Consider the following 26,466-nt stretch of genomic DNA (forward strand, 5'->3'; position numbering starts at 1 on the left):
ATCATTTTAATCACTTATATTGGCCACTGAAAACATTTAGAGATCACAAAATTCACCTTCTTGAGAACTTTTATTTTTCATTTACTGAGGATTACATTCAGATTTTTCTTTTTAAGATTTATATCCTTCTCCACCTTCCTCCGTTAGAAGAATTGCTATTCCTTATTGGTCACCTGCCAATGGACAAAAATAAGTACTCTGGACACTATCCCATTGAACTGATTAGGATTTCCTACATGGTTTCCCAAAAATAATCACAATGTGTTTAAGTATTTGGGAAGCAAATTGAATAATCTTTGGTAACAAACAAAAAAGCACCTCCTTCAGATCAACAATGGACCCTAAAGCTCCATGTTCATATAATCTTAAAAAAATCATCCAACCTGAAATTTACCATCTTAATCTGCAAGCCATTAGCTAAGGCAGAGTATACAACTCATTGCCTTTGAAAAAATCCCAACTCTTTAGACTATACATTTAAGCATCACACTGTATTATGATCAAAGAAAGCAAAAATGAAAGCAAATCAACTTTAAAAAAAATCACTTCCTCTCCACTCACATGCACCAAAATGGAGTAGAGCACATTTCTCTGTGAAAATGTGGTGCTATTTTTACTTTGTCTAGCATAGCCTGCTGCCTTCACATGGCAGGAAATGAAAAGTCCCTTCCCCACCACGCCAGGGAACTTACCAAGCACCTAAAATGTGTTGAATAGGCTCTGGTCCCAAAATCCTGCAGTTGAGAAAAAATAATATATTGTTAAATTTATCAGCTGATTTCCTTACTTTTATTTCTGCCATAGATAAACTGCTTATTTTACTATCTCATTATCCACTCAGAGTATAAGGCTGGACTGCTGGATACCAGTTAGACTGTGGAATTACCTTATATTAGAGTGAGTTTAGAAGCAATGTATACTTTTGTTTCCTATTATTTATTTCTAATTTCTTTTCTTTACATGAATGCTGTAAAAAGCTGAAAAGGGTGATTTTATACCAAAACTGGTGACAATAAATAAAAGGATTGTTTTTTCCAGAAATGACATTACTTACAATATTTGGTTGGTTTTGACTAGTTCACTGGAGTGAAAACTAAGCAACCAGCCACATTTTGAGATTCATTTAGATGATGTTCATTTAATTTTCCACCTGTTTTCTTTATAACATTATAACAAGTGTTAGAATAATGACATGTACCTTTAAGCCATGACAAATAACTTGAATTCAGATGCCCTTATTGTAAATATCAACTTAAGTATATGTCAAGTGTAAAGAGACTGGAAACACAACTCTGACAGTGTGGACAACAATTGTTTGTTTCAGTGATTATATCAGTGACAGTGTAATTACAAACATGAGAAGTCTGTGTATTTTTATTTTAAGATGGCCATCGAATGGTCATGTACTTCCATTATTTATTCTGTGATTGGTCCCTAATCTAGTCACCTATCTATCTATGTATCAGTTATTTAGACAAGCCTTCAAAGATGGGATTGGAAGAAGGTTAAAACAAACAGCTAGTAGACTGAAATGATAAATTTGTGTAAAACTGAGACCTTTCTCTTTTCCCATTCTTAATAACCTTGGAAATATCACTGATATCACTGAGTTCAATGTTTCTACTTTAAAATCTTCCTTAATCTTTGTTCTCTCTCCTTGTTAATGAGTTTGACTGAACATAGCTGCCAAAAAAAAATTGTTTTGATCTATTTTGCCTTTTCCTAGCTCGGTCAATCTGACTTCCATAACTCTTACATCTCCAAACTGTGACATGAACATATCCTTTACAGCACACCAAGATATCTCTCTCCAAGAAATATCCTTTTCCTGGGAGGGTAAGTAGCATACTCTCCATTTGCAATTTTCTACATCTTGGAAAAATCACCCAAGAAATAACACACACACAAACACACACACACACACACACACACACACACACACACACTCACATCAATCCCCCCACTACCTTCTGTACTCCATTAATAACTTGGTATTTTTATAACATGGCTTCCCTACAGTGATAATATTTTCTTTAAATAAACTATCAGAAATCAAGAATCTAAATAAACTTGACTCTTCTAAATTGTCACTTTGAAAGGCTATGTGCTTATTCCAATTATATTCCTACTGCCCAGAACATTTTTGGAAGTCTCTTTTAGAATTATACTCAAACTGTACATCGTGTTCTTTAGAATAATCCTAGGAATGACAAACTTTTGCCTTTTAAGGGTCTTTAAATTTTTGTACACAATCAAAAGTAATTCAGAGCAAGGTCTAAACAATGAAATTAGAGTTCAAAGAGAAAAATGGCATTCTTGGTCAAAAGCAGGTTATGACCGTACTGTTTAAAGAATCCTTTTCCTTCATTGGCTAAAGCGGTTGCAAAAGCAATTTCAAAGGAAAATTATGAGACTATTTGGTAAAAAACAGCATCATTAGAATAAGAATATATGTCTGTAAAAGGACATTTATTCAAAAATATAAAATGTGATAACATTTTGTTTACATTAGTCATAACAGAAACAACTTAGTATAAGGAAGAGTACTAGATTGAGAGCGATAAATCTTGAATTCTTGTTCTACTATTGAATATACACGTGATACTGGGTGAGTCGCTTAATTTTTCTGAGCCCTAATGGGTACGTTAACTCAGATAATATTTTAAGGACAATTCCAGCTCTGATATTTTGTCATTTCAGATTTCAAATAGCCTTGACATTCCATGCGATAAATATTTATTCATATGTATGAATATGTTATTATTATCTAATATTTTATAAATAATAAGGGGTCACTTGTAGGTAAGATTATGGACTCTGGTGCCACTTCCTTTCTGTGTGACTTTGGGTAAGATGGTCATTTCTATGTCTAAATTGCCTGATCTTATAAATGAGATGATATAGTAACTACTTCTATGAACAGATAATGAGTTAATATTTATAAGGTTCAATTGTAAGTATTATATAAATATATTAAATAAAATAAATTGTTAGCATTTTAAACAGTATAAAATAACTATATATATAATATATATATACATACTATATATATAATAACTGTGTTTATATATATTTATATATTATATATAAATGCTGTGGACAAAGACTGAATATTGGTTAATGTCTCCAGGAGGAAATAACTTAAGCAATTTATCTTTACACACCTATTAATAAAAAAAAAATTTGTTGGGTTTTTATGTTTTGCTTTTTGTTTGTGTGCTAGTACTAACAGCTGAGTATTTTCTTCCTGTCTCTCAAGCCAGAGGATATATCTTCATTAGGGTTTTTTGTGACTACTAATATTGAAAATTAATTTTCTCCAGTTAATTTGAATTTCATATCAGAACAGGAATGAAAAGATCACCCAGCACTTTCATCTGCTAATACCTCCAACAGAGGCATAGTACTTCATTTCAGCCAACAATGACCACATTTGACAAAAGAAGTATGCCACTGGATGTGTAGGCTACTTCATTTGTCATGAATCACTAGTATATGAATATTACCAAAATGATGTGCTTCGGGGAGGTGCCTGACTTTTTTCTCCCTGTTTCACTGAGCTCTTAACTGTCATCCTGATTGCAACAAAGGAAGAAGTTCAAGTGGTCTTCAGCAGAGGATCTGTCATCTTTTATGAGAAAATGCAACTAGAAGGATCAATTGAGTTCAATATATGTTTCAGATGCTTATAAACCATATTTTAAATAATTAGGGTAAACATGCATATATATACATAGAGGATAAGTGCACTGCAGTGGTTGTTTTGCTTACTAAAATTCTGACCTCCTGGTTAGAGCTATAACCTAATTTCTTTATTGTTAAAGCCCATTTCCCCTAATTTTCAACAGTGATCTGCACAGTCATTTTGCTTATGATATTTTAAATTAGATTTAAGCATTAGACCTATCCCCAAACAATGATTAGATATCTAGGCTACTGCCTGGGTAACACACTCCTAACAACAGGCATGCAGACAAAGAATTCAAAATCAAACATTCCAAACACTTCCTACTCTGAAGTCTGCATCTTCTAAATCATTCCCCAACCTGAGACTTACCAAACAATGAATAAACACATGCCTAATGTTCACTTGATTCACCTACACTGACTATAATTTTTCTTCTCAGCAAATGGCATTCTTTTCTTTAACACACAAGTATTACTATACTGTATGCATACAGAATGGTAATATACACTGAATGAGATATACAAATTTTAAATGTTTAATATTGAAATCATTTATGTGGTCTGTATGTAGGTTTATTTTCAAAATATGAAAAAAGGCTGAGAGAGTGGCTTTCGAGATCCCAAACACTAGTCAGAGAAATTAGACAGACCAAAGAAACTAAAAGGATATGAAGAGGAGAAGAAGAACTCAAGCTATCACCATTTGCTGACAACATGATTCTATATTTGGAGAACGCAAAAAACTCCACCAAAAAACTTCTAGAACTAACAAATGAATTCAGCAAAGGAGCAGGATATAAAATCAACACTCATGAATCTAATGCATTTCTATTCATAATTGATGAATCCTCTGAAAGAGAAATTAGGAAACCTACCCCATTCACAATAGCCTCAAAAAGATACTTGGGAATCAATCTAGAAAAAAAGGTGAAAGACCTCTAAAATGAGAACTACAAACACTAAAGAAAGAAATTTAAGAAAACCTTAGAAGATGGAAAGATCTCCCATGTTCTTGGATAGGCAGAATTAATATTGTCAAAATGGCCATAGTACCAAAGGAGCTATACAGATTTAATACTATTCCAATTAAAATCCCAATGACATTCCTCATAGAAATAGAGAAAGCAATTATGAAATTTGAATGGAAGAATAAGAGACCCAGAATAGCCAAATTGTGAACAGGAAGTATCACAATACCAGATCTTAAACTATACTACAGAACAATAGTAATAAAAATGGCATGGTATTGGCACCAAAATACACAGGTAGACCAATGGTACAGAATAGAAGATACAGAGACAAACCACATAAGTACAGTTGTCTCATACTAGACAAAGGTACCAAAAGCATGCAATGGAGAAAAGATAGCCTCTTCAATAAATGGAGCTGGAAAAACTGGAAGTCCACATGCAGTAAAATGAAATTAAACCAGTATCTCTCACCCTGCACCAAACTCAACTCAAAATGGATCAATGACCTAGGAATTAAACCAGAAACCCTGCACCAAATAGATGACCAAGTAGGCCCGAACCTTCATCATGTTGGCTTAAGACTAGATTTCCTTAACAAGACTCCCAGAGTGCAATAAATGAAAGCAAGAATTGATAAATAGGATGGATTCAAACTAAAAAGCTTTTTCTCAGCAAAGGAAACAATCGATAATGTGAAAAGAGAGCTCCTACAGAGTGGGAGAAAATCTTTTCCACGTGCACTTAAGATAGAGCACTAATCTCCAAAATTTATAAAATCTTAAACATCTTTACCCCCAAAATAAAAAAGAACCCAATCAATAAATGGGCTAAGGAACTGGCAGACACTTCACAGAGATGTACAGGCAATCAACAAATATATGAAAAAGTGTTCATCTTCTCTAGTAATTAGAGAAATGCAAATCAAAACCAAAGATTTCATCTCAATCCAATTAGAATGGCTATTATCAAGAGCACAAGCCATAATAGGTGTTGGCATGGATGTGGGGAAAAAGGCACACTCATACATTGCTGGTGGAGTTGCAAATTGGTGCAGCCACTTTGGAAAGCAGTATGGAGAATCCTCAGAAAACTTGGAATGTACCCACCATTTGATCCAGTTATCCCACTCCTTGGTTTATACCCAAAGGACTTAAAATCAGCATACTACAGTAATAGAGCCACATAAATATTTATAGCAACTCAATTCACAATAGCTGGATTGTGGAACCAACCATTCAAAAGATGACTGGATAAAGAAACTGTGGTATATATACACAATGGAATATTCCTCCAACATAAAGAAGAATAAAATTATGGCATTTGCCAGTAAATGGATGGAAGTGGAGAATATCTTGCTTGCTAAGTGAAATAAGGCAATGCCATAAAACCAAAGGCTGAGTGTTTTCTCTGATAAATGGATGTTGATACACAATGTGGGCGATGGGGATTAAGAGAAGAATGGAGGAACTTTGGATTGTGTAGAGGGAAGTGGGCTGGGAAGGGGTGAGGGAATGAAAGATAGTGGACTGAGATAGATATCATTACCCTATGTACATGTATGATTACATGAATGGTGTGACTCTATATTGCCTGCAACCATAGAAATGAAGTTGTACCCCATTTGTGAACAATGAATCAAAATTCGGTCTGTAGAAAAAAAAAAAAAAGAAGTCAATTTTCTATTTGAATACATTACTGTTTTCTCCAGTGCTGATGAACTACTTAATCAGATCAAGAGGGTCTTCTGAGGAAGTAGTGAGAGGTCTTGCCTGATTAATTCATTCATGCCTGAAAGAACATGGAAAATCAGTGATCAAGTGCAGCATGGAGAAGATGCTCACAGAGGACTAGAAAATCTCAGCAGGTAGATACTGAAATGGATTATCATGGACAAGTCAAAGTATCAAGACAATTAGTTATACTTGATCTTTAGTGGTAGCCAGGTAGAGTCAGGGGGAATCCTTTTACCATCTGACATCTCTTTTTGACCTGGCAACCTTTGGGAAGGGTGAGTGAAGGTAGGAATGTAAGTGGCTGGATTACAAATCACTCCCTGGTCACAAGACATTCTTTGTTAAAAAAAAAAAAAAAATTATTCTTGGCACCTTTGTCTAGTATGAGAAAATTGTACTTATTTGGGCTTGTGTCCATGTCCTCTATTCTGTACCATTGATCTACCTGTCTATTTTGGTACCAATACCATGCCGTTTTTGTTACTATTGCTTTGTAATAGAGTTGAAGATCTGGTATTGCGATACCCCCTGCTTCGCTCTTTCTACTGAGGATTGCTTTAGCTATTCTGGGTTTCTTATTCTTCCAGATGAATTTCATAATTGCTTGCTCTATTTCTGTAAGGTACACCATTGGGATTTTAATTGGAATTGCATTGAATCTGTATAGCACTTTTGGTAGTATGGCCATTTTGACAATATTAATTCTTCCTATCCAAGAACATAGGAGATCTTTCCACCTTCTAAGGTTTTCTTTAATTTCTTTCTTTAGTGTTCTGTAGTTCTCATTGTAGAGGTCTTTCACCTCTTTTGTGAGATTGATTTCCAAGTATTTAATTTTTTTCGATGCTATTACGAATGGGGTAGTTTTCCTAATTTCTCTTTCTGAATATTCATCACTTATGTATAAAAATGCATTGGATTTATGAGCATTGATCTTGTAACCTGCTACTTTACTGAATTCACTTATGAGTTCTAAGAGTTTTCTGGTGGAATTTCCAGGTTCCTCTAAATATATAATCATGTCATCAGTGAACAGGGATAGTTTGAGTTCCTCTTTTAGAATTCGTATCCCTTTAATTTCTCAGGTTTGTCTAATTGCTCTGGCTAGAGTCTCAAGAATGATATTGAATAGAAGTGGTGAAAGAGGGCATCCCTGCCTTGTTCCAGTTTTTAGGGGGAATGCTTTCAGTTTTTCACCATTTAGAATGATATTAGCCATGGGCTTAGGGTAGATGGCCTTTATAATGTTAAGGAATGTTCCCACTATCCCAATTTTCTCTAGTGTTTTGAGCATGAATTTGCAATGGAGAAAAGATAGCCTCTTCAGCAAATGGTGCTGGGAAAACTGGAAATACATATGCAACAGAATGAAACGAAATCCCTATCTCTCACTCTGCACAAAACTCAACTCAAAATGGATCAAGGACCTCGGAATCAGACCAGAGACCCTGCATCTTATAGAAGAAAAAGTAGGTCCAAACCTTCAACTTCTTGGCTTAGGATCAGACTTCCTTAACAGGACTTTCATAGCACAAGAAATAAAAGCAAGAATCAACAACTGGGATAGATTGAAACTAAAAAGCTTTCTCTCAGCAAAGGAAACTATCAGTAATGTGAAGAGAGAGCCTACAAAGTGGGAGAAAATCTTTGCCACTCATACTTCAGATAAAGCGCTAATTTCCAGAATCTATAAAGAACTCAAAAAACTCTACACCAAGAATACAAATAATCCGATCAACAAATGGGCTAAGGAAATGAACAGACACTTCACAGAAGAAGATGTACAAGCAATCAACAGATATATGAAAAAATGTTCAACATCTCTAGTAATAAGAGAAATGCAAATCAAAACTACCCTAAGATTTCATCTCACCCCAATTAGAATGGCGATTATCAAGAACACAAGCAACAATAGGTGTTGGCAAGGATGTGGGGAAAAAGGTACACTCATACATTGCTGGGGGGGGGGTTGCAAATTAATGCATCCACTCTGGAAAGCAGTATGAGATTCCTCAGAAAGCTTGGAATGGAACCACCATTTGACCCAGCTATCCCACTCCTTGGCCTATACCCAAAGGACTTAAAATCAGCATACTACAGAGGTACAGCCACATCAATGTTCATAGCTCCTCAATTCACTATAGCCAGATTGTGGAACCAACCCAGATGCCCTTCAGTTGATGAATGGATAAAGAAACTGTGGCATATATATACAATGGAATATTACTCCACCATGAAGAATGACAAAATTATGGCATTTGCAGGCAAATGGATGAAATTGGAGGATATCATGCTAGGTGAGATAAGCCAATCTCAGAAAACTAAAGGACAAATGATCTCGTTGATAAGTGGATGAGGACATATAATGGGGGGTAGGAGGGGTTAGAGTTAGGGTTAGGGTTAGGTTTAGGGTTAGGGATATGGAGGGTGGTAAGAATGGAGGAAGGAAGGACTGTATAGAGGGAAAAGTGGGGTGGGAGGGGTGGGGGGAAGGGAAAAATAACAGAATGAATCAAACAATATTGCCCTATGTAAATTTATGATTTTTAATTTAAAAAAATATTAAAAGAGTTAAATAAAAAAATTTAAATTATTTCTTATAGTTCTTTTCTTCTTTTTTTACAAGACATTCTTAACTATGATGAGCTATCCTAGAAAAATCCCACAGCCTGTAATCAAACTCACAACACAGTTGGAGGGTTGGAGCTTTCTTTATCTCAGTCAGCAATCTTTCCTGAGGAGTCCTCATAACCACAGTCATTTCATTGGTTAGTAAATATACATGACCAGAGACCCAGCTGACCATTGACTGTCAGCACTGCTGTTTCTAGGAGGCACATTAAATTTTAGAAATACCCTTGCAATTCTTGTAGTTAGCTTCCTATGTGGAGTGACTTAGGGGCACCAAAAACTACACCCCAACTCTCTTTGCTCCAGGATGGCTACCTTGCCTGAAATGTCTCATTATAGATTCCGTCCTTTAAGGCACTGTGTCTGCAGTAATATCCTAATAAAGTGAAAACACTACAAGGAAGGGTCACACATTAGTATATTAACTGTAATCAACTAGATGAGCTATTTCACTTCAGAAAGTCAAGATTATGAAATACAAAGGGACACATTTTACTTGGTATGAAGAAGATAGTGAAGGAACATAAAGGGAGGCAGTCTTAGGTGCGACATACATTAGGATTGCCTGGGAAGTCAGATTGCTTCCTAAATGTTGGGAAGGGATCCTATAAAGGAGAGACAAGGACCCAAAACACAGAGGGAAGACAGACAATGTAATAGCTCCTAAGTACACATGTGGGTGTTAGTCCTTTTAATGAGGACTAACAAACATAATAGGTTCTCAATAAGTAGAATTCATGCTTTACTTCCTGTGTCTAGCACCTGATAAATAGGACACTAGGCACATAGAAACTTTTCAATAAATATTTTTAAAATACATGAGAAAGAAAAATAGTGGTGAGAATAAAGTACTTTATAATTCTTTTGATTTTCTTTTTGTCTTCAAATGAGGGTAACAAAGTAGAAGAAACAGACCAGAGACGAAGATGAATAACCAAAATACATTCTCAGACACTCAGAATCTGAAGTGGTCTGTCATGGGAGTTAGGAAAAAAAACCCAGGCAGGAATTTATAAAGTGACCAAGTTCTAATCACTGTTGATAGTTTATTATGTGTAAAGGCAGAACTAGAACTGCCCAAGCACTACCTCGTGGAGCAAATATGTGAAGACAAACTAGAATAATATTGTACAGGGACAGAGTACATCACTGAGCAGGGTCACATTTTAATCATGAACACTAGAAAAAATCTAGCTTGTTAGAAGGTTCTACTGAAATGGTGAATATTCTTGGGTGCTTTTTAATTTTAATAATTTCACTTATTTTAGTCCATGGATCAGAGGAGTTAGGCAAAATATCACAAAATGGACTCTGGTTTGCTGGGTCACTTTTAATTTTTTTGTAGACTAGTCATATACCCTAAAACCATTCTATTTTGTTGGCTATCTTTTTCAACTCCTAAGACATGTTACTTAAGCCAAGTAAAAATACTACGTAGGGGAAAGAGCACTAGTCAGAAATTTTGGACACCTGGCTTTTAGTTTTGGCCTCATCACCAATTAATGGTGGTGTGACTGTGGGAACGTCCCCTTCTATTTCTGGATCTTGATCTTTTATCTATAAAATGAGGAAGTTGTACTTGATTGTCCCTAAAGTTATTTGAGCTCTGACAGTGTAAGCCTAGTAGAAAATCTGATTTGTAAAATGGATTCAAATCTATATAACAATTGTAAAAGATAAGAAGAAAGCCTGTGTCCTTCCTTTTCAATGCTTTGCCACATCAGGCCTGATTGAGAATCCTTACACCACAACTCCTTCTGCCTGCACTCCATATGTAACCCAAGACCCATAGTTTTAAACAGACTTTTCTAGTTAGCACAGACTCGTTCTTGTCATGGACAGCTCCCCATTAAAACATCCCTTAGAGACAGTGTGTACTTTTAAGCTCAAAACCATTATAATTGGATAAGTGGATTTAAGATAATGAATTAACTATAGAACTAGAAGATAGATCAAAGACTTTCACAGGGAATCGTCAGGTATTTTTCTAGTTACCTTCTTTAAGTAACTCATCGGAACCACTGCAAACTAGGCAAATGAAGAACATATACCATGGGAGGAGAGTAGAAAACAGGTTATAGACAGCTTGAATCCCTCATATCATAAACTGAAACCTGTTTAGCAGCCTAAACATGGAATAATTCAGTCAACACATGCACACACTGAGCATCTGGAAAAACGTGCTGTTTACATTGATAGGCATGTTGGTGACACAGACAATGATTCAATGAGTTTTATAATAATTTCTCATTTGCTAGCAAAACTGAGTCAGCATTTTAAAGATCAGACTTTGTTAATTTTTTATTAAAGCTTTGTTAATAATCTTTTTTTTTTCTTGCTACTGATGATTAAATTCAAGGATGTTTTACCAGTGAGCTACATCTCTAGCCTTTTTTAAATTTGAGTCTCGCTAAGTTGCTGAGGCTGGTCTCCAACTTGTAATCCTCTTGCCTCAACCTCTCAAGTCACTGGGATTATAGGTATGTGCCACCAGCCTGGATGTTAATAATCTATGAATCTCTATTGATTCTTTAGCTTTGACAAACAAGATAACTGAAGTCCAGCAAAAGTAAGGGACTCAGAGTTACATAATATTTTAATGGTAGCCAAGACTAGAACATGAGTTTTAATTCAAAAGCCTTGTGTTCCTTTATACACATCACATTTTCTTCCCACTGTACATTCTCAAATATGTGTATGAATATTTCTCTTCTGATAGTCAAACCATTTAAATGTAAGCTTGTTACATTTAAATGTTGTTAAGAGCTGTCAATTTTATAAATCAGACACCAGTGTACAAATCAGAAACAAGTATCCTTCCTATTTTATTTTTGCAAAGGAATGGAAACAAATATTCTTTATTATGTGCAAAAGAAACTGTCACATATTCCTCTCTCTCTCTCTCATTCTTTTCTCTCATTCAACCTCCCCCATACAGAAATACAAATGTCAAGGCCCTCTTTAGGTTGGGTTCATCCATTTCCACTGGCATTCAAGATGAACAAAAGAAAATAACTAAAATGGGGCAAATGATCTTTTTCTTCTTTGAAAACTTTCCTGCTGCTACAGGTTACTAAACTACCAAGCTGGAAGGAATGAAGTTGTGAGAATAGTAAAAACTTATAAATCAGTCACTGTGCTAGATGTCACAGGAAATAGAAAGAAAGGAGATATGGTCCCTGCCCTCTAAAACTTGTAGACTGACGGCAATGATCCAACAGACAAAACAAAAGATGTGCAAAGTAAATTTTTAAATTGAGCAGGTCAAATGCTAATTTTTATAGAAAGTTTCCATATACTTAAGGCACAAACCCACAGTAAACCTTAAGGTATTTAGGCTATTCCGTATGGCATTTATGAAAGCAATAATTTCACTGATCAATAAAACTCATGCTTCCCTTTCTCATTTATTCAGTTGCAGGTCTTGTGACTATTTTGCTTTTCATAAGCATTTCAAGCTGAAAATTTGATCAGGCATAATGCTGCCACGTGCTGAAGATTTTTCTTAGGTGAAAGGAAGGTGCCACTTAAGTTTTGCAGTGTGATTTCAATCTCATAGCACATGGTACTGTGCAAATTGTAGAGGAACCCTTAGCAAAGAAACGCAAAGTATCTGTTGGGCATCAGTATGATGATCCATACTTGTGAAAAAGAAGTACCCTCAATCATATTGTGTTCACAGATAGAGAAACTGAAAAATGAGGAAGCTTAGTTGTTTTATTTTTTTCAGGTTTATTCTCCTAGTCAGCTCCAAAGAGTATGACTTAAAACTGAAGCTTGGGATTGGCTCCTGCTAACACCATGATTTATAACAGAGTTCATGAATGCATGTTCCAAGGCACTTTCTCTATTTCATATTGGTTAAGAAACATGGTCATGAGGGTATATATGTGTGTACAGAGAGCAGGAGACCACGGTCAGGAATGATCAATGTTTCCAGGAGATGAACTGACCTAAAATCTTGTTCTTGTGTTTTGTTTTGTTTCTTTAATTCAGTGTTTTGAGCTGATTGAATAAAATGGTTACTACATTACATTTCCAGTTAATTTCGTTTGTAATGTAACCACAGTTTGTGCTATGTACATGAGACAGGCATCCTGTAACTCTAAGTCCTTAATGCTAATGTAAAGGTTTACTCACAAATACAAAAATATTCTCTCTTCTGATGGTTGATGTGTAGCACTGATGTATATATGAAATATTCCATACTTTTCCTTTCAATTCTAATGTCCCTTAGCCCATGTAGAGTGCAGTAGGATGCCAGCAAACAAGTACACATATAAATAAAATTATTCCCTTAGACCTGTTTAGGAGTATCTCTTTATATATTTCTTTTCTGAGCCTTTTCCTTGTGTTGATTTTAACTTATATCTAAAACCACATATTTTGTTCTAATCTCTGACGGAGACTTGTATCTGCAATTCAAGCTGTTTGCTGTTAAACCCTAGCATGATATAGATTAGATTAGGGATAAGAAAAAAACTCTCTATAAAAGCTCTAATATGGGCTCTTTTTCACATCACATCAGCTTAATTATAAATTGGGTGGTGACTCTCTAAGGCAAAAAGTGTCAAGAAGTTACATACCTTCTTCCTAAATTCCTTTTATGCTATCATATTTAATATGTGGTAGCTTATCCTCCCCAAGTAAATAAGCTGCATGAATTCAAAGTTTGTATCTTATATGCTTCCTGTTGTTACCCATATCACAACAGAAAAATATTAAACACACCATGAAGATTGGTTGGAAAGTGTTTCAGCTATACTTTTTATAATCCCTCAATTTCTATTCATTTTATTCCCTATTCTGTATGTTTTATTCAATTGCCCTCCCATTTCCAGATTCTCCTAGGCTATATTTAGTAAGATAACAGCCTGTTTTGAAATTATCACATTTCAACTCCTACTATTACAAAGTCCCTTGATTCTCAAGTGGAAAAAAAATTGTCCCTTGTTGTGAGATGTGACTTTTTCATACAGGGACAGCACAGCATAATGGAAAGAGCCTTCACAACCAACAAAACTGGGTTTGATATTAAATATATACAGTTTTTTGTATATCAGCCATACTTTAACAATGTAACATTTTTAAAAAAGAAAATGACCAAGGCATGCCTGTAATTCCAGCTAATGGGGAGGCTACATTAGGATTATGCCAAGTTCAAGGCCAACCTTGGCAACTTAATGAGACCCTGTTTCAAAATAAAAAATAAAAAGGGCTGGAGATGAACCTTACTGGTAAAGTGACCCTGGGTTCAATCCCTAGTACAAAAAAAATGGAAACTGAACCAAGGCAGTAATATTCAGACTTTGGGCTAGTTGTTGGATTTTTAATATGACTATCCTAATCTGTAAAATGGGGAAAATAATAGAGTTGTCATACTGTAAAACATCTTGCCCAATTCTTAGTACATTATAAGTGTACAATAAGAAAGAATAACAAGCTTTTTATGATGATTAAGTGTCAAGATCAAATTTAGAGACCATAAGAGATAGGATCCAAAATCCTAGATTCTGTATAGCTACACAGATATTTAATATTTTTTCTGGAGTCATTACTAAGAAGATGCTTGATTTAGAATAGGGCATAAGTTTTACAGGAAGAAAACAGCAGCTAAGAGATGGCCTAAATTTGATATTGACTCTGTTGATGGCAAGGCATTGGCCTTGTATTGAAGCTCACATCTAGAGCTGTGAGGAGGTTCTGGAAATTCCTAAATGTGCTTCCAAAACCCTAAATCACTTTGGGAAACTGATTAATTTTCTTTTCTAAATAAACCAGATTGAACTCCCAGAGCTATGGGAGTAGAACAAGTCCAAAGACTCAGAATTCTCTATGAAGAAAATGAAGTCAGCCTATGTAGGAGTGAGACTGAGCAGATCAAACCTCAATTACATTCCAAAATTAATGTTTCAAAACTGAATATAATTTTCCATCCATAAGAGGGCTATGCGAATTAAAACCTTACTTTGAAAACAATTTTTCAGATATGAAAATATATTAATTTCATCATTATAACTGATGTGTTGGAATTTTTCAGAAAAAGATAATGAACTGATCACCATGTCTTTGCAGTGTTTCCAATGCCTAGGTCCAACATAACAAGTGGGTTAATGTGGGCAAATGTTACTAGATTAGACTTAGAATTTTCAAAGCAACATGATAAAGTCTTTAGAGGGGACTGTATCAGATGATTCACCATCAATTTCCATCTTCATATGTATTCAAAGTATTTCCAAGTTCCTAGGTGCCATTAAATGAAAAAAATGGGGAAAAGATTGTACCTATACCCAGTGTATTAAAGCAGCCCTCAGAATATAGGTATCAGAGAACTTGAAGAGAAACAAGCATGGTTAGCCATCATGCCCATAATTTTCAGATACTGGTTTAACCTGGGGATTTACTCTGGCCATATATGCTTGGCACAAGTCCCAGTCAGAGAGTAACTCATAATCCAAGGAAATCAACCTTAATATCTCTTCCTTATTGGACTATGTTACAGGGATTTTCAAATTTAACAATTTCCAAAGGTCAAACAGTTTAAATTTCCTGAGTGATTTTTCTCCTTGAAAAGCCCTAAACAGACACACAGATGATATTTTTTAGCATGCAATTCTTACAACTGTAATTTACAATCAAGATGGTTATTAACAAGAAATTCTGCTTCAAATATGATCCAGGTCATACCTTGTGTTCTGAAAAACAACACTGTTTTCCCTCAGATTGCAAAATGCACTTGTAGTGTTTTGCCTGATTGAATTTCATGGTTCAAAAATGAGGGAAGCTTACTGTATCCTCCATGACCAAAGGAACCTTTCAGCAAGGTAGCCAGAGCAAAGTCCAATGTATGATCAACCATTCAGGACAACTTGGCCTCCAAATCTACTTTTCCTAATTAATTCAGATTGGTCATCTAGGCAAGCCACCTCACAATTTATTCTGTCATAGTCACACTATGCTTCACCTGGGTAAATTTTTCTTTTTAGTCCTCATAAGATTTTGGAGGTCATAGAGTTTTAGAGGGAAAGTTCCTCAGAATGCATCAGATGCCTTAATGTGGACTATGACTGCTTTTGGTAAAAAAACAAGCTTATCTACCATTAGTGGTTCTTCCTCAAAGAGACCAATGATTGGTCCAGAGACTGAACTTTCTTTTATTAGAAATATTGAATAGTTTTATGAAGTATTAAAAAATCAGTACCAACTACTTTTAACCCTAGGTCCCTTAGAGGAGAGAGAAGGCTGTGGTACTTTCTGAATAAGAAGATGTCAGAGTTAAAAAGGAAAAAGACAAAAAAAAAAAGATTCCAATTAAAAATATACCCAAGAATATACTCCCTACTATCATGGGAATGTGGGGAGAAAAAGTCAAATAAATATATCTTTAGATTATTCAATGAGTAATGGAATGAAACAGACATCATTACCCTATGTACATGTATGATTACATGAATGGTATGAATCTACATTGTGTACAACCATAGAAATGAAATGATGTACCCCATTTGTGTACAATGAATCAAAATGCAGTCTGTAAAAATAAAATAATAATAATAAAAGAGAATTAATAGATATCCCTTGAATAGCTGTTTCACCTCCCCTCTACCCTTCCCCATCTCTATTGATCACTCTACCATTCTGTTTATCTACAAACTTGACTTAATGATTTTCACAAATGAGTAAGAACATGTATTTTCATATATTTCTTATTCTGTGTCTAGCCTGTTTCAATTACCAAAATGATTTCAAGTTCCATCCATGTTGCCGCAAATGACATGATTTCATTATTTTTATGGCTGAGTAGTATTCCATTGTGTAAATATATAGTATTTGCTTTATCCATTAACCCACTGAACAGTATCTGGGTTGATTTCATCTTTTGGCTATTGCAAATAGTGCTTCAATAAATATGGGTGCACAAGTATCTTTTTGGTTAAAAGATTACATCTCTTATAGGTATATACCTAGTAATGGAATTGCCAAATCATATGGTAGTTTTATTTTTAGTTTCAGAGGACTCTCCTTACTGTTTTCTGTGATGGCTATCCCAATTCAATAAGGGGTATCAGAAAGCACAGAGTAAACTCCTAGTTCGTCTTCAGCACAATAGTGCAACTATTGGGAAACTATTGGGCAAAACAACATATGATATATTTTGAAAGGACTAGAAGAGTATGAAATTCCCAGCACGTAGAAATTATTAATGGTTAAAGATATAGAAATATTTATTACCCTGATTTGATTAATACACATTATATACTTGCATTAAATTACCATAATGTACCCCTTTAACATGTAAAAATAAAAATAAGTAAATGTGACAATAAAAACATAAATAAATATAAATTAAAAATTAAATGTAAAAAGAATTAATAGGGAATCAGGAAAATATATATTAAAATGAAATACAGACTTTAAAATTCCTCTCTGTGGACTTTTTCTTCTTATAATTTAGTGATGATATTTAATTTTAAAAACACATCTGATAAATAATAAATCAGTCTATCTTCTACATGCCATTCACTTTTTCAGTATATGATTTGACCCAACAGTTCAAATAGACTAGACACTCAGAATAATACACTTTTAGTTTTAAATAACCAACTTATAAGTCACCTAGTATCATCTAAAAAATATCCTATACTATAGTAAATAGTAAATATCAGACCATTATTTCATCCTATAATGAAGTTGTAAGAATTATTTTAGCACATAATATAAATCATTAGCTTGTAAGAAATACTTGACTCTGATCTGTCAAGTAAAACTTAGAAGAATTTTAGCTACATATAACAATATTAAAGCCATATGCTGATAAGAATGTGGAGAAAACTTATTGTTCACCATAGTGCAGCATTAATCAAAAGATTTTGGAAGAAACAAATACATTAACAGGAAGTAAGAAAAAGTTGAGGAACTTTTGACTTGATGAGAAATATTTGCATATATTTTAAGTCCCTAGTGAGATAGTAATCATGCTGTCTGAGATGCAACCAAGCCTGAATTGGAAGCCTCAGTTTCTATTCTAAGGGCAAGTCATGCTTCTACATTTCCCACATAGCTGATCATGGCAGTAGTTTAAATTTTATTTTCCTCACTAGATAAAATTAGTAAAAGTTCCTACCCATACCCAGGTTTTCAGTGTCTGTACAGACTTGTTTTGGGTTGATATCATGAATTTCCAAGTTTTTTCAGGAACTCCATCTGCGTTTGGATTCCTTGATGATGCAGCTGCACCTATTGCTGCAATGAAAATGATGTCTCTATATCATGCTCTGTATCATGCTCTTTTCTCCCAATATTTGTCTTCAAAGGCTAACCAAAGAAAACCCATTTTAATTTTCTAATCTTAGACAGTACCTAGATGTATGGTCATTAGTAATAAAGAAGTCACTAATTAGTGCATCATCTTTGGGATTCACACACCACCAATTACTATGATAATTTAGCTTCCTCATACTTTATGCTTAGCTAATCAGCATATATGTTTGTTTTTGTCAGGCAAATATCCTGAAATCTTGATTCATCTTTTCAAATCTGGAATCTCCTATACCTCAAGACTTCCCAAATATTTTCCCTTATCTTCTGTATTGGACAAATTGTTTCCCTGGCACTAGACATAGTACATGGCATCCAGTACATGGCCAGGTATATGTTAATGTTGTATTACAACGCTTAGCATCAATTATATCCTGAGATTTTTTTATATGGGCAGAGTAGGAATAATTCTTTCTTATTCTTACAAGGAAATAGTGGTAAAGCCCAGCAAATCAAGGTCTGATACAAAATTGGAGCCCTTGGCAGAATACTAAAATATGCTCTGGTATTGAGAAGTTCTTGAGTGATTTCAAAATGACATCTTCTAACATTTCCAAATGAATAATGCATGTCTCAATCCACAAACTTTGTTGGGCAGCAGGAAGAAGTGAAATGAGCACTGGATGAGATGTCAAGAGACCTAGGTTCTAGTTTTTTCTCTGGCAAAGCCTTACAGAGGTACTTGGCCCAATTACTTCAAAAGCTGAGCCTCAGTTTTTCCAATTAGTAAACTAACAATCTATTTCACTTTTCAAAGCACAAAAGAATGTCAGATGTTTGCCATTGTACCAGTGAGTGACAGGATTAGAATTTGTGTTTGTTAAGTTTTATTCTTTCACTGGGATCTGGAAACAGATTCTTGAGAGATCATCCCTAAGAAGGCTATGAAAAGGTCATTTTGATGACAAAATTAATGGTACCAACTGTGGTCCCTTCTCTCAGGCTTGAATGGGGGGGGGGTCAAGAAATGGAATTAAGTTCTGTTTCTGGTTTTGAGTATCTGACAAAAGTACCTATGAAAGAAAGACTGAAGGCGTGCTTTTTTCTTCTCTCCATTTTCGTTATTCAGTACAAAGAGGAATAATCAAGTTCATCTATTAATAATGGTCTTCAGGTGAAAGCTCATGAACTGTGTTTGTTAAACTTTACAATGTTCAGTACTATACTACCCTAGACCCAACCGAATAGATACACTAGACACATTTCCCACAGAAATATTACAACAAATACATTGCAAGGCAGATGGGTACCTGCGTTCACAAGTACAAAGCACAGTAAACTTTTCCCCCTTTTGGACACAAACTTCATGGAGGATGGATTTTATGTGATCCAAATATTTGCCAGTGTTACTGAAGGAATCTTTCCCTGGGCTAATGAAGTTGAAGTCCATCAATAGGATTGATACCATTACCAGAGATTTAAAACAGCCATAGGAAAGAAATATTCCTTGCTGAATGACCCAAGCTCTGCAAAATAGTTAGTTCTGCTTATTTAATAAAGTTATAACTTTTTCTTTCCTGTATTAGAGTATTAGAGAAATATAAAAATAAACTCACACATCATTGTTGACAGCAAAGGAGCAGGAAATGTACTAGAATTTTAATCCTTGTTCATATTACATCCCTCCTCACTCCTCCCTGATCTCAAATGGAAATCAATTTTTCCTCTACTTTAATCTTTGGATGTAGCTCTTAAACATTACATGTCATTGATAGCCTCATATTTGCTATAAAGTGAGAAGGCATCTTTCTAAATATTTTCTATTTGAATCCAATCAATATTCAACATGCATATTATATTTTGTCAAAAGTAACTTCTGTCAGTTATGAATATCTGGAAAGAAAATTTAATTCAAATAATTTTGTCTGTTGTTTTTTTTAGTTTACTGATTACTTACTCAGATAGATATGGCTTATCTATGAGAAACAGCAACTGTGCCTGTTGTTTTTTATTTCCCCTCTGTCATCATAAAAATGTTTTTTCCCTGACTGCTTTCTTTGAAAGCAGAATGTCCACATCTACCATCAATTACAAAAATCCACTTTTATAGTGAAAATATGTAATTTATATAAGTACGGAGGATGATTCATTCTTATTGCTAAAGGTCCTGAAATATTATAGCTCTCATTTTTAAAATCACAGCTCATTTTAAAAAGGACAAGAAGTTAAAATTTTTAATTATTTGACTGATTAAAAAAAATCATCCCCAAAGTGTTATAGCAAAAATGAGATGAAAATCACCTTGCTATTCATGCAAGAAACTTTTCTTAGTATGGAATAGGTTAAATTGCAGATGTTCACAGGGTTATTTATTTAATATCAATTGAGCTAAAAACATTATGAAACAGCTCTAAATGCCAAACTTCCATTTACCCAAGTTCGAAATTATACCCCCTCCCACCGCAGGCATTCAACCATAAAATTATTTTTATTTGTGCATATACCAAGGAAATGACATATGAGTATGGTCTAGGTTTATTTTATCCATAACTACCCTTAGATCTCACAGGTTATCCAGAACCTGCTGTGGAGAGTCCAATTCTAGATATCAAGGGTGAAAGGCACAGACATAAGCTAATTATGCATTACAAATTTGGATCCTACCGTTTCAGTTTCTTTCTCTTTTCTCCAGAGATCTCCAAAGAAATCATACGACAGTCACTCCAATAAAGATGCCAGTAATCTTTGCATCAATTCTCCCTGTTCTGAGAACAATCAATCCAATCCTTCTTCGACCATCAAGAAAAAGTACAAAAGAAAAAGAAAAGAATGAAAATGAGAAAGAAAAAGTGAAAGAAAGAAAGAAAGAAAGAAAGAAAGAAAGAAAGAAAGAAGGAGGGAGGAAGAAAAAAGAGTAAATAAAAGGAAAAGAAATCCAAAAGAAAAATGATGAAGGCAAAAGAAAAACAAAGAAATAAAATTCTCAGAATTACCTAACTACTACCATGTTTTTCAACATGGTAGTGAGATGTCAGAGTGAAATATGCAAGCTACTCTGTGCACACTGAACATTTCCGTTTTCCAGGGGGCAGCATGCTCGCTCTTGCTCTCTCTCTCTCTGATTAATGATGCAGGGCTACGCTACAGTCTGTACATAGAGCCTGCAAAGCTTCACACTTAGCAGAAGAAACCCTCATTTCTATTTATAGGGCCATAATGCATTGTCTTCCAATTCTGTGGTTGCACTCAGCTTTGAGTTTGTGATAACACACAGACTATTTGTTTATGGAGCCTTTTGTGGAAGCTAGGTGCCCTCTGGCCCCTTCCATAGACCACTGCAATTTTCAGTATAATCCTTTATCACAGATCCTCAGTTATGTTCCAATACCAAAGAGGACATTTCTCTAATTAAGGATGTCCCCTAGGTATTTCCCATTAGAAGAGGGCAGAGTGGGAATTACCTCTGTCTAAGGCATTCGTTCATACACAAACCTTTGAAATCCTAACAATGAAATAAACATTCCACTTCTTAAGAGGAATTTGGAACTATAACTCACCTTTCACTTTCTGCCCACCCTCTCTTTGTTGTACTCAGAGTCTCTACAATCAGGGAGTGCAGGTAAGACCCCATTTCCTCCCAGTGTTTAGGGAGGATTGGGTGAACAGGAACTGGTTACCTGTAACCCAGACCCACAGCCTCACACCCTTGAAAATTGTGTTCCAAGGAACCCCTGAGCACAGGAGGCCCAGAGCCCAGTGTCACACTATATCAGACACTTCACACCCTCCACCTCCAACTACCACAGGGGGATGAACAGAAGGTAATCTCCAGGACTGGAGTAGTAACTCCAGATCAGAAAAAGGGAACGTTTCACATAGGTCATGGGAGAAAGAAATATTTCAGCACATGTTCAGCCTCATGTGTCCAAAATCTTTGTGATATATTACAGCGAGGACCTGGAGAGGCCTATGCCTCAAAATACCTCTTTTATTTTGTTTAAGGCACCAATGATTTTGATTATAAAATCTCAACATTTCTAGAAATATATTTACTTAAAAAAACCTTTATTTGAGGTTTTGTTAGTCCTAGAAAGGTAGGAGTGGATGACGGAAATGGGATATAAAGAAAACTGAACTGCAAAAAAGCAAACTTTAATGATTTTGTCCTAGGCTAGCTATAGAGAGAATGGTCTCACACAAGTGAGGAAAAGTATAAAGAGAAACAGTGTAAATTAATCTAAATTTGCATTGTGCCAGGTATGTTGACAATAGACTAAATTACATTATACCTACTTTGTCTTTTTATTCCATACTCTGGAGCCTGGATAATACTTTGTTTATTTAAGTTTTTCTACTTGCTTTTTGGTCTGTCTGTAGTTTTTTGTGATACCATCTCCCTATCAAATAGCCTTAGCACACCTCATCAAACATCTTTTGAAAACCTGCTAAATGCAGATCCATCAAGGGATAGAATTCCAGTATGGAAGTCAGGCAAGTCTTTCAGTAGTAGCAGGGTTTGGACTGGACCTAGTAAGAATGGCAGGATTTTAATAAGGAAAGAATAAAAAAAGATATTTGTGTTTCTTAAATTTCATAAATCTTATTCCTTTCTACTTTTTCTATGGGAAGTTTTCTTGCTTTTGGTTTGAAACTTTTACATTAATGGATGTTGCAAATATTTTCTAAAGTACCAAATATGCCTCTTCATTTTAAAAATATATAATTTGACATTATATGCATGTACTTTTAAATAAAACAATAACTGAGATTTTTAAAAAATTCATAAATCTTGCTACTTCATACCAACATAACTCTGGGTATCCTCATTTTCCTCTCGCCTGCTTTCACCAAATAAGCTTTGAATGCACACATATCAGTCTCCTCATGTAAAACATGTCTTTTGAATTCTCAGCCTGTTGTCTCAGATAGAACTCATAGGAGCCAATGTTCATAGATTTTGAAATAAAACTCCCAGTGTAAAAATTCTTGAGCTAGAGTACACCTATCTTTTATATTTAGGTGAAAGAATTTAAACCTGATTAGAACCAAAGGAATACCCCTAAACAATGTCTTAAATTTCACTCCAAATTGATCAAATACTACCCTATAAGAACTGAGTAATAGTCTAGTCTAAACTCACATTTTAAAGATGAAGAAAGTGGGAAAGAAGCAACACAGCTCAAGTCTCACAAGTGAGTTAATGATAAAATTGAAAACTGAATTCAGTTTTCTGACTCTTACAAGAATGTCTTCACCAAAGTTATTTCCATCTGGCCAATACCTTATGGAATCTATGAAATGGGTGATTTAACTGTAGTTGCATTATCTGCAGCAAACTTTTGTCTTGTTTAGTTACAGAGGAAAGGTAAAATAGCAAATGGACTCAAAAGCTGAGCTATATGAGTTTGCCTTTATAGATTAAAAAAAGGAAGACATTTTGACTCACTTAGATCTACTTAGAGAAGAAAAAGGTCAAACCTCACTCAAATTAAGAATAGAGCTACAGATCTATCTTTTATCATTTCTCAATAGCAAAATTCTGAAAAGTACAATATTTTAAAGTGGAAATAAAGGAGAAGTTTGAACTTTTATTATTGGTTAGAAGAGAATTTTTCTTTTTAATAAATGTTTCATTATCACCTAATGTTTACCTCATGATCCTAAAATTATTAAATTTCAACTTAGCTTCTTTGTCATCCTGCATGTAAAAAATTACATTGTGCAGTATAGATTATGATTAATGTATTTTTCTGCACATATTCATACCATCAGGCCTGTAATTTAAAAAATCAGGGAGGGATTTTCCAATTTCAAGAAATTTCCATATTTTAAACATTTTTTTGGTTACAATTTGGTCATGATTAGAATTTGTTTAGCACTCAGTAATCTGCAGTTATGCTTTGCCATGCAAGTGCACAGAATTGACGAATCATCAACAATAAAACATGAGAGTACTGAAATTAACAGATTAAAATAAATCTTTAAAAATCAGTTATCCAAATTATTTTGGGGGGAGTTACTAGTTAATGTACTCATTATATTCATTCCCTGTTTATGTAAAATACTTTTTCCTGCATGTGGAAGGGAAGGTATTTTATAGACTAAGAATTTGGCCACATGCCAGGGACTGTGCTAAATATTGCATTTTATATTCATTATCTGTTCACTCATCAAAACAACCTATGTTTTAGGTACTATTTTACCCCATTTTATAACTGATGAACAGGCCCAGAAATGTTAAGTAACTTTCCCCACGCTAGACAGTTTGATAGTCAAAAAACACTGAATATTGATGTGGAATTTTGAAATTAAGGAGATTTCAAGCCAAAGAATACCACTGCTGATCTTGAGACTATAGTAGAACCTACTAGTAAAAGCAAAATATTGCAACTGAATTTCATTAGTAATTATAAATTAATGAAAAACAAAAGAACCTGATAGCAGTAGACTAAAGACATGCACAGGGGTTAGAGAAAAATCACCAGGCTTCGGAAAATTAACTTATGTTGGCATCAGAGAGATCTCATATTTAGGAAACTCCCATGTAGTCCTAAATGCACTGCAAAATATGGCTTAATATCAGTTTCAAACAGGTACAGAGCAGACCAACTGCTCAACTACCTTCTTCCATGTCCAACTTTTCAATTCTTGCTGATGCCTGCATGTTTTTATATTTTCTTGGTGGAAAGTCCCTGAATTAATTATGGAAGATAGTGGGGAAAAAAGATTTCATCTCATAGAACTTCACTGAATCCAGAAAGAAATTAGAGATTTGTGTGAAGAGTTGTTTCTATAACAGACAAATGGCTAGGCGGCCAAATGCAAAATGCCAGTTTACTCAAGACCATGCTCATTTGAAAAAGCAATATAGTAAACTTTAATTTGTTAGCTGAATTTCATTCTTTATCCAGAAAATAAAAGAAAAAAGATAGTCTAGAACAGTGTTCAAAACAAGAAATAATGAGCTCAGTAGTGCATGCCTGTAATCCTAGCATCTTGGGAGGCTGAGGCAGGAGAATCCAAAGTTCAAGGCCAGCAACTTATCCAGACACTAAGCAACTCAGGGAGACCACATCTCTAAATAAAATGCAAAATAGGACTGAGAATGTGGCTCAGTGATTAAGTGCCTCTGGGCTCCATCCCCAGTACAAAAAAAGAAAAAATTAATAATAATGTCATCATGTATTAGGGCACATTTGGGGCATGAAAGGAACCTAATTTGTTATTCCAAAAATGTCCAGAGCGTGTTATATTAAAAATCACAATTTAAGTTTAGCAAATAAGTATTAGAATTCCCAATAAAAACAATGCTCAAGCAAATATAGAAAACGGATGTTTAAATCTACATGCTCAGACCAGAATAATATCCAGGGGTGGTTATATTCTCTTTGATTTTAAATGCTTATAAATAACTATAAGTAGTTAGAGACAATGTATGTACTAAACATTAGGTGACACAGAATTAGGCTAGAGTCCATAAAAGTCACTTTATCTAGCCTATTCTCATGTATGTATATATAGACAGGATCCTAAAGAGAAAGTAACACCCTTATCTACAGACATATTCCACATAATACAATACTCAGTGCAAGTGTCATACATCCCCCAAAATCCGCTCACATACTTGCCATCAATTTGAAATGTCAGTATTTCAGGCAAATTCCTTTGGCTCTTCCCCTTCTGTGTCCATTTCATACAAGCAAACTCTGAATGTATAACCTCAAATTCCTTATATAGTGTGAGTATATCAGGTAAATCATATATCAGGTATATTAACAGAGACACTGAAAGTTTTAGAACAATTAACAGGAAAAGAACGCTGAAACAGGATGAACTGTATTATGGGTAAGTATTCACCACACAATTCTGCATTGGGTCAAACCTGCTGACCACATCAGAAACTCATGTAGTGCTGGAAGTAAAATAATCTCCCTGGCATGAGTTTTTGTTGGTGGGCTATAAATTGACTACAGAAGGTCCTTGAATTCCTGAGAGCATTTATGAAATTTTCTACGTACATTCACATGTGTATTTTACTTAAAAGAAGATTTATAGTTTTTAATCAAATTATTAAGGGGTTTTAGGACAAAAATTGTTAGGAACTGCTGGACTAACAACCATTGCCACCATGGAGTGTCTGCTACAAGGAAGTGCAACCTGGCAGAAAGTGCCCAGCAGTGAAGGTT

General features: G+C 34.7%; 1 protein-coding gene across 9 annotated transcripts in view; it reads right to left on the bottom strand.

Annotated features, from left to right (window-relative positions):
- Nucleotides 1-26,041, bottom strand: part of GPR174 (G protein-coupled receptor 174) — a 43,210-nt gene extending 17,169 nt beyond the window's left edge. Inside the window, exons 1-4 of one of the 9 annotated variants that reach the window (XM_079123076.1) lie at nucleotides 21,274-21,350; nucleotides 20,945-21,069; nucleotides 6,350-6,446; nucleotides 693-734 (exon numbers count right to left, since the gene is read on the bottom strand). The gene's annotated coding sequence lies outside the window, so the exon portion shown is untranslated. The other 8 variants (XM_079123078.1, XM_079123075.1, XM_079123079.1 and 5 more) reach the window with 8 other exon arrangements.
- Nucleotides 26,042-26,466: the final 425 nt, after the last annotated feature.

Source organism: Sciurus vulgaris, assembly GCF_902686455.1.
Source record: "Sciurus vulgaris genome assembly, chromosome: X".
Taxonomy (NCBI): domain Eukaryota; kingdom Metazoa; phylum Chordata; class Mammalia; order Rodentia; family Sciuridae; genus Sciurus; species Sciurus vulgaris.